Source organism: Pezoporus occidentalis, unplaced genomic scaffold (genome assembly GCF_034315485.1).
Source record: "Pezoporus occidentalis ecotype Australia unplaced genomic scaffold, CSIRO_AGI_Poc_V1 ctg2, whole genome shotgun sequence".
In the NCBI taxonomy this organism is placed as follows: domain Eukaryota; kingdom Metazoa; phylum Chordata; class Aves; order Psittaciformes; family Psittacidae; genus Pezoporus; species Pezoporus occidentalis.
This window is the reverse complement of record NW_026913855.1, coordinates 11661637-11671038: the sequence shown is the minus strand read 5'-3', so window position 1 is coordinate 11671038 and position 9402 is coordinate 11661637.

The following is a 9402-nucleotide window of genomic DNA, read 5'->3' as shown; positions in this document are numbered from 1 at the left end:
GGATGATGCTCAGCTCACACCAGGGTACCCGTGAGCTCATCCACAACTCTGGGGTTATGTGCTGTAGCTCTCCATGTGCCACTATGTGGAGAGGCTCCACCTCACCTGGTTGGGCACAGCATACCCAGGGATGCAGACACAGGGGTAGTCTCCTGCAAGAGAAAATGCTCCATTTGCCTTCTCACAGGGGAAATTGCCTCCTGCCTCTTGTGACAGGAGGGCTGGTGGGTCAGTGAGCTCTGGGAAAGGAGTCAGCACCCCAGCTGTTTTTAATACGGTATTCTTCAGCCAAGGCTCCTTCTTGATGGGAGGGAAACGGCATCATCCCTGGAGTGCCTCTGCCTTGGCTTCCGCCTGCAGCCATCGCCTCCTTCCCCCAGTCCTAGACCCTGTCCTGCTGGGCTTCTTTCTGCACATCTAGAGACACGGTGCATATGTCCCTTTTCCCTCACTCTCCCATCCTCTGTCCCTCATTCCCTTCCCCATGCACCCCTGCCCTGCCCCCTGACTAAAGCTAAATTGCTCTTTTTTTTGGCAGCTGGCCTTCCCAGGGGCCCAGACTAACAGAAGCCTGAGCCCTGAATCTGCTGTGCCTTGGCCAGAGCATAGCAGCTCCTTGCCGACAGATAACGTTGCCTTAAAGGAGAAGGGATATTTTATTTCCCCATCCATTTCCCCATCACGGTCTCCCATTTGTTTCCCAGCGCCCCTGGGATGGGGATGCTCATGGCAGGGACCTGCCACCACCCAGCCACTTGCTGGGAGTTCCCTGCTTCCTGGCAGTGGAGTTGGTCTCTGAGCCAACCCTCCAGTAATTAATGCAAGCCTCGCTGTTGACTTCCAGCAAGCTTTGGATAAGGCCTTTCCAGGACTTGCAGCTTTCCTCCAGGTCAGTCCTTGCATGCCAAGTGATGAGGCTTCCAGGGTTTCTCCCGCGGGATGGCTCCAGTGCAGGCATCTCACTGTCAGGAAGCTTTTCCTGCCGCTCAGCCTAAATTCTCCCCTTTTCAAATGTCACCCTGGTACTCCTACTTAGCATGCTCTTCCTGTGCTTCTTGCTCCCTCCAAGCAGGCTGATGCTTTCCTCTCTCTGCGCCCACCTCAGCTTAGCCAGTCCAGGCACATTATCCTACAGCTCATTTCCTTCTACAAATCAAACCTCCCAGCCTTTCTTCTTCCTTTTTTTTTTTTTCCCTCTTTTTCTCCTTTTCTCTCCTCCCCACAACACACAAGTGACTTTGGGGTGTCTGCCCCACAGTGTGGAACAATTACCTCTCTCCTTCAGGCTGACAAGGTTTTCAGTGTGAAGTGCTGATGTTTCTTTCTGGCTGTAGGCAGCCAGCTCTCTGAGTAATAAATGGCTGGGGATGGGTGAATGCGCAACCACCTCTGAGCCAGAAGTCCCTAGAGCAGGCCTGGCAGGCACCCCTCAGCCTGTGCTGCTGTGTGCAGACTCTCTGATATCAAGTATGGGCTCAGCTCCCCCTGTCACTCTACCCTGTTTGTCCTTCTTCCCATGGATTTCACAGATCTGAGGGTACTGAATCTCTGCTGAGTTTGGTCTGTGTGGGTACTGGCCTTGAGGTAAGGAGGGACTGGAAGAGAAGAGAGGCAGGCTCTGCCCAGGCTGCACACACATGAAATGACTGCATGCGCCTCATTTCTCTAACAAGCCAGGCTGAACATGCCTCCTGATGAGGAATAAAGCCATACCAGAATGGGAAAGAGAAAGTGACAGCTTGCTTTCCCTCCTGTGTCTAAATTCTTCACTATCATGTGGACACAGGTTTTGCTGGGAGCAGGACATGGGGTGGAAGACTGATCTGCCCTCCCGCTCACACTGCCACTGGCTTTGTGTTCCTGCTTTGCTGTAGCCAGAAATTGAAGGTTTCGCCATGCAAAGTGGCAAACACAACCTTGGGGGTTGCCATGACAGCTCAGAGGAGAAACTGGGTCAGCCTTGCAGCCTGTGGAAGGGATCAGCCGTGGCTGCCTGGTGGTCACCCCTAAGCCCACAAGAGCAAACACGTCCCAGCACTTGTTATTGAGCCGGCTGCACGGATTCTTTATTTCCCAGGAGGAAACAAAAGAGTTGTTAACTTGGTTACCATTTTAAACTTAGTGCGGCTAAAATGGTTGGATGTAATCCACACCACTGCCATGGCAACGGAGATATACATGTGTTTTTTTCTTGAACATGCAATAAGAACAGTTTTTCTCATTGCGTGTTCACTTTTCTTGCCCATAACTAATCTTCAGAGGAGAAGATATAGAGAAAGTAGACTTAAGAATGAAATACTGAGGGAACTGGAGACACCAGGCCAGCAGAGTTGTATACAGGATCATTTCAAAGATAAAAAGAAAGCCAAGGATGGACACTGAGGCTGAGAAGGTGCTTTGGCCAGTGAATTTCCTTAAACAATAGTGGCCTCCACGGGCTGAAGACCAGGTTTAGAAATGCATTTTGATGTTTTGACATCAAAATAGGTTTTTCAAATGAGAAAACTGGGTGTTCATTGACTATTGACCCTTTCGGAAAATGCAGTCACAAGTATTTCAGGTGATCATGGGTGAGAGCCATGGAAGAACTATCCTTTATTTGTCCAGCCATTCACCCTATTCATCTTCTCCTCCAGGGTATTACGCTGTTCCGCTAATTCCCCTTTTCTCCTTCCACTTGCCACTTTCTATGCAGATGACACCAATGTCTTGGAGAACAGGAGGGATGGGTGAGGCACATCCACCAGTTCCTGTGATGGAAACCAAAGCCATTGCTGTTCCTTTCCTTTGGCATCACCTGTAACACTGTCCTCCGGTCTCTGTGCAAAGGAAGGACAGACACTGGTAGCCTAACTCCTGAGGGCCACGTATTATCAGCAGTATCATAAAAAAAGACTAAAACAACATCTTGACTCCAGCTCTACTTCTATGTTGATATCACTGGCAGGTGATAGCGTGACCTGTTTAACAGTGTGACTATGCAATCTGTGGATTGCCATGTAACAGCTAGTACATAGTTTTGTAGGGACTTGGGGAAATTGCATTTGTGAAATGTAAACAAGTGCATTGAAGTGCATTTTGGTACACACACGTACACACACACACAAAAGAGTGGATCTAGTTACTAGCTCTGCTCCACAGGAGCCATGTTGACCTTTAAGGATTTTGCTGGTGCTTTCTGCAGCCTCTTTCCTGTCACAGGGGTGAGGAGCACGAGAGGGTTTGCCCCACAGTGCACCAACAGCTTGCCACTTCGTGTTACATGGCCAGAGGGTCACTGAGCCTGCTGTCATCCGGCCAGGAGCAGAGTTGCTCCTCTGCTGCTGTCAGCCTTGTGGTAGTGACCCTGCCCTTAGGAAGAGGTGCTTCTGTTTCCATGTAGATAGCAAATATTGCACTGCTGGGACAGTGCCTCAGCTAGGAACAGTGAAAAGATGACCCTTGTTTGGGCTTGCTGAGCACTACTACTGTACATAGAACAATAGAATGATTTGGTTTGGAAAGGACCTTAAAGATCATCCAGTTTCAACTGATTCGGAGAAAACTCCAGGAGCAAACTCACCAATAGTTTTCAAGTTGACAAGCAGGTATTCCTTATTGCAGTGCTGGGAGACACGCAGGGTAGCTCCTCCTACCGTGTACCACCGTATTGCTATACAGGCCATCCTTATATAGTCGTTGGGCATACATACATATTCATGAGGCTACACATGAATTACATCATTTTTCAGAAAGTTTCCCCCATGCATAGTAAAATGTGTTGGTGGTCTTTGAGGGTCGTTTACTTCTTCCAACAACCTTCATCACTTATGGCAGTCTTTGAAGCATCAATTTAATTAACATTACAGACATAGCAATCATACTGCCCTTCTACTTATCCGTTAGTTTAACTACTTCCATCCTGGACATCTGCTAGTCCCTGATACTCCCCAGTAGATGTTTACACCAGCTTAATGGGTTCATTAACACCACAAACATAGCAATCTTCCTGTCCTTTTACCTATCAGTTAGTTTAACTGTGCCTATCCTGGACATCTGCTAGTCCCAGATACTCCTGATCCCCAGATCCTGTTTTTCTATTCTGCTTTTCTTACATTTTTTGCACTAAGGTCCTAAGGACCTAAAACTATGTCAACTACCTTCAAGCACCTCTGTTATTTTCCATTGCAAAGCCATCAAACTTAACCTTACTTAGAACTGATTACATTTTGTGCTTTGGTGCACAACCTTGTCTCACAACCCCCTGCCATAGGCAGTGACACCTTCCATTAGACCAGATTGCTCCAATCCCCGTCCAATCTGGCCTTGAACACTGCCAGGATGGGGCAGCCACAGCTTTGAGGGGGGGCATATGTTCCAGTGCCTCATCACCCTCACAGGGAAGAGCTTCTTCCCAAAATCTAATCTAAATTTACCCTCCGTCAGCCTAAAGCCATTCCCCCTTGTCCTATCCTTACATGCCCTTGTAAAAAGTCCTCCTCCACATTTCTTCTAGGCCTCCTTTAGGTACTGGAAGTCTGCTCTAAGGTGCCCCTGGAACCTTCTCATCCCCAGGCTGAACAACCCAAATTCTCTCAGCCTGTCTTCACAGCAGAGGTGCTCCAGCCCTCACATCACCTTAGTAGCCCTCCTCTGGACTCACTCCAGCAGGTCGATGTGCCTTTTATGTTGTTGCCCCCAGAGTGGGACACAGGACTGCAGGTGGGGTCTCATGAGAGCAGACTAGAGGAGAGTCACCTCCATTGACCTGCTGGTCACGCTCCTTTTGATGTAGCCCGGAATACAGAAGTACAAGTAGTAGTTACGTGGGATCAGACTGAGCGCTGGCTAAATCTGCTAGCACAGAGTCTGGGCTCAGCTGAGGGTCACTCAATGTGGGGATGGAGCCCCTCTGAGGCATCAGAACACACAAATCCTTCCTGCCAGCCTCTTTCCTGTCTAGTTTTCCTTTCTGTCTGTGGTGGGTTGACCCTGGCTGGACACCAGGTGCCCACCAAAGCCCCTCTGTCACTTGCCTCCTCAACTGGATGGAGGACAGCAAACACAATGAAAGGCTCATGGGGCCAGATAAGGACAGGAAGAGCTCACTCACTCACCAGTTACTGTCACGGGCAAAACAGGCTGGAGCTGGGGAAAGTATTTAATTTATTACTGATCAAGTCAGAGCACAGTAATGAGAAAACAAAAACTAAACCTTAAACCACCTTCCCCCCACCTCCCTTCTTCCCGGGCTGAACTTCACTGCCAATTTCTCTGCCTTCTCCCCCCACAGCAGCAGCACAGGGCGAAAAGGAATGGGGGCTGAAGTCTGTTCATCACACTTTGTGCCTGCCACTCCTTCCTCCTCAGGGGGAGGACTCCTCACACTCTTCCCCTGCTCCAGTGTCGGGTCCCTCCCATGGCAGACAGTCCTCCATGAACTGCTCCAGTGTGGTTCCTTTCCCCTCTGTTACTTCCTTCCCCAGCTTTTTAACTGTGTTATCCCAGAGGCGTTAGCACCATCATTGATGGGCTCTGTCTTGGCCAGTGATGGGTTCATCTTGGAGCCGGCTGCACTGGCTCTGTCAGTTGCAGGGGAAGATGCTGGCAGCTTTCACAGAATTCATCCCTGTAGCCGCCCCCCCTACCAAAAGCTTGCCACGCAAACCCAGTTCACTGTCCTGGACATCTCCTCTCTGCGCTCATCTGGAAACATTTCTTTCTCATGTTTCTACAGTCCCAGAAGGGAGCTTAATTGCTTCAGCATCCTCCTCATGCAAAGTGTACCTGGGGTGCTGGATGGCTGAATAACCTCTCATGCACTGAGAGCCATTAGCATTTGAATTAGCGACATGAGGATAACAGGCGATTATCCCATTTAACAGCTGTTGAGTGCTGTTAAAGGAACACCTTCAAGAAGAAGGAACAAAAATGTAGTGGATTTTTCTTTTTTAGAAAGGGAATCCCTGGCGTCCTCTTGTGTTTGAAAAGAGGCGCAGTTTCCACAGGAACACGTTATCATCTTTAAATCTCTTCTTAGTAGAGAGATGGAAACCTAAATACACCCACAGTGTGCCAGCAGATGAGAGCAAGAAAGTGGAACTGTCCCCGAACAGAAAGGGAAGTGGTCCTGGGCAATTGGGAGCCAGACTAAGACAAGCATAAAGGGAAGCAGTTAGAATAAAGCTGCAAAAAGAAGCACAAGTTAAAACATCCTCTCTGCTCTGGAGCAATTCAACCATAAAGGAGATGCATGAAATGGGCCTGATGGCTATCTGCCTCAGTGAAACATGGCTGTTTTAAGGGGCAGGATGAACCAGGCACCAATTACAGCCCCCAGAGTGGTATAAGGATGGACAAAAAATAAACCTCTCTCTGAGGATTTGTCTAGAGGCAGAGAAGTGCATTTTGAAAGTGTAGAATCTATCGTATGTGTCACAAAAGAAAACCTTCCTGTGTGTAGGGCATTTTTTCAAAAGAAGACTTAAGTGAGCAGGAATTATTGCAGTTATTAGTGTAGGTGACGCTGCAATAGAGATAAATCTCTGTCAAGGTCCATGACTCCATTTCTCTTGGCAGCATGTTAAGCAGAAGACAAAATACTGGTCCTCATCATCACAAGGAAGCATTGTCTGGACTCCAGCATCAAAGATGCTAAAACATAACTCTCCTTGTCTCCCACATGAGTCTTAAACATGACTCATTTTGAGGCTTTGCCTTTTACACTAAGCTGAACAAACTGAGGTTGCTCCACTTTCTCAAGGATTCATCCTACGCCAGCTCCCACAGGGGTGCTGGTGGTAGGCCTACCAGCCTTCAGAAGGTCTGGAAGCTTATTCAGGTGTGTTGCTGATGCCTGACTCCCTTTATGAAATCTGGCTCAGACTGGGTGCCCTGAGATGTTTGTGGATCCCCACAGACAGCAGCATCTCACACAAAACAGAAATAAATGCCCCAGGCTTTCATCTTTATCGGAGAGTGAAGGGGCACAGCCCCACAGTGAAGTGGGCAAAGCAAAGTGGCTTTTTTGTTCCCACATCATGCTTTCGGAGGGCAGGAATGCTGTGCTGGATCAGTGCAGCAGTGCTGGGTACCCAGGGCTTTCAGGCCAAGGAAAGCACTTCACATGAGACGCTTAGGGGTTAAGCTGCCTGGAGAGGGACCTTCATCACAACCACCACTCAGTGACTTGCGTCCTATTATGAAACCTGAAGGCTCATATTCTTCTCAAAGCTAACTGGCAGAGCTATCGCTGGCCAGGTTCACCTGCATGACAGGCTCTCTGCTGAGCCCAAAGCCAGCAGCCTGAGGTGTGCCTTAGGGCAGGTTAACCCTGCAGGGTGAGAAAATCAGTTTATAAGGTGAGGTTGTCCCTGAGGCAGAAGTGATGCGGGTGGGCTAAGGGAAGTGTTTCTCTAGCCTTTTCTGTGCAACTGGCTGGTTTATCTTCCTGTAGGCTTGAGGGGGACAAAACTTTTCCCAGAGGAGCCTACGGGGTAGAAGTTTTTCACACATTTTTTTCCATCTCTTTCAATGCAATTTTTGTCATCTTTCTCTCCTTTCTTTTTCAATAAACATTCTCTGAGGTGGGTGCAGTGGCAACACCTCAGCACAGGTGAGGATATAGAAACATTTATAATTTAAATAACAGCCTTCCTGTTATTTCCTTCCTAATTATTCTTAGCCTCTGTGATGACCACTTATGGTCTAACTAATGCAAGCATTATTTCCACACAAAGTAGTGGCAACAAAGATGAAGATACCCTTTTTTTACGTTACTTGTTTCTAAGCAGGCCTTTTTCATACCATCCTTACCACTTATCTCACCATTAAATCTGCAAATACATGCAAATGGTATTTACTGTGTTGTTACATGTACCTCGAAGCAGATGGTGAGCCAGTACCACAGCTCACATTTTTACACCTTTATGCAACATCTGGGGAGCTGGATTAAATTTCTTCCTGGCTTGGGGCTTCACACAGACCTCTGCCTTTGTGGCAAGTACTTCACAACTGCTGCCAACCCCAACTGCATTATTCAGGGGTGTTTTTATTCATAGACTATCAATAAAGGAATGTTGACAACATTTCCTCCACCTCCCTGTCCCCCTCAACCCCAAGTAGTATTTCCAAAAAAGCCATGCCAAGGTTTTGAACTGTAGCTGTGTGCATGGATGCTGTCTCAGTCACCTGGGTATCCTCCTGCATTTTCCATACTAGATGACCTGGTTCAGCTGATATGGCAGCATGCCTATGTGCTGCATGTGGGCTGTACAGTGAGGCAGACGTGGGGACCTGGGGCTGCTGCAGGATGGAGTCCAAGACAAAGGGCTGCGCTCTCTTTGCTCGCTGGCATGGGAAATGGGGTGGGAAGCACATCTCACTGCTCCAGGATGTCAGCCGACCTTCTAAAAGACTCCTCATGACATTAAACCATCTGAAGAGCCATTGCTAATCATCATAAGGAGATCAGGCAGGTCTGTCCTGCAGCCAGGGCTAGCAGCAGGCTATGTGGGACTTGGGTGACACTGAGGACACCAGGAGCTGCTCTGACTCATGCACACACAGAGCAGGAGGGAGAAGGCAATGGCAGAAGGGCTTCCCCAGCCAGGGCCTGTACTGCAGCCCGTTTGAGAGATGCTGAAGTCCTCTTGCCATGGCTATGCAGGGCAGTGCCTAGTCTTGTGGGCATCTTTGCTATACCATAGCCACTGTCAGGACAAAGGTCCATGCCAGCCAGAGGCTGTGCCACCAGCTCTTGCGGTTTGTCCCACAGGCTTGCTCATTACTTGTGGTCACAGTGTTTGCTGGCCCTACATGAATGTCTCGCTCAAAGCCTGTGGGGTTAAACATGCAGGATGTGTGTTGCCAGCAGAAGTGAAACCCACTTGTGGAGTTTCCTTGGGAGAGCCCTTCCTGCTGATGAGTTCAGGAGTGAAGCAGCACTGAAACCTACTCGTGTTTCCTTGGGCAACACCCAGGCCTGGGGGAAATCTCCCAGGAGATTGCCCTCAAACACGCACACAGAGCCCTCATCCCAGAGCTCTGCCCTTCCGCTTGCCACCCAGGAGCAGAGGGTTGTTAGGCAGAAAGGATTAATTTACTGAAATTTGGCCTGCATGATGCAAATGTCTTCTGGCAACGTTACCATAGGTCCCCTTTTCAGAGAGAGGTAGATATATGATGTATCTGACTGCTGCTTTGGGAGGGGATGAATTGCACCTTCAACACATCTGTTTCTTGAGTGGATCTGACGTCTCTCTATGGCCAGATTAATTCCTCCTTCACCTCACAAAGACGCCTTTCTCATCTCTGTAGCCTTCATTGCCATTCCTCCCCTGCAGCACCCACACTCATTTCCTCTTTTTATCACTTTGATTTTGGACGCCTGATATGGCTTAATCCTTCCCTTCCATGCAGTCC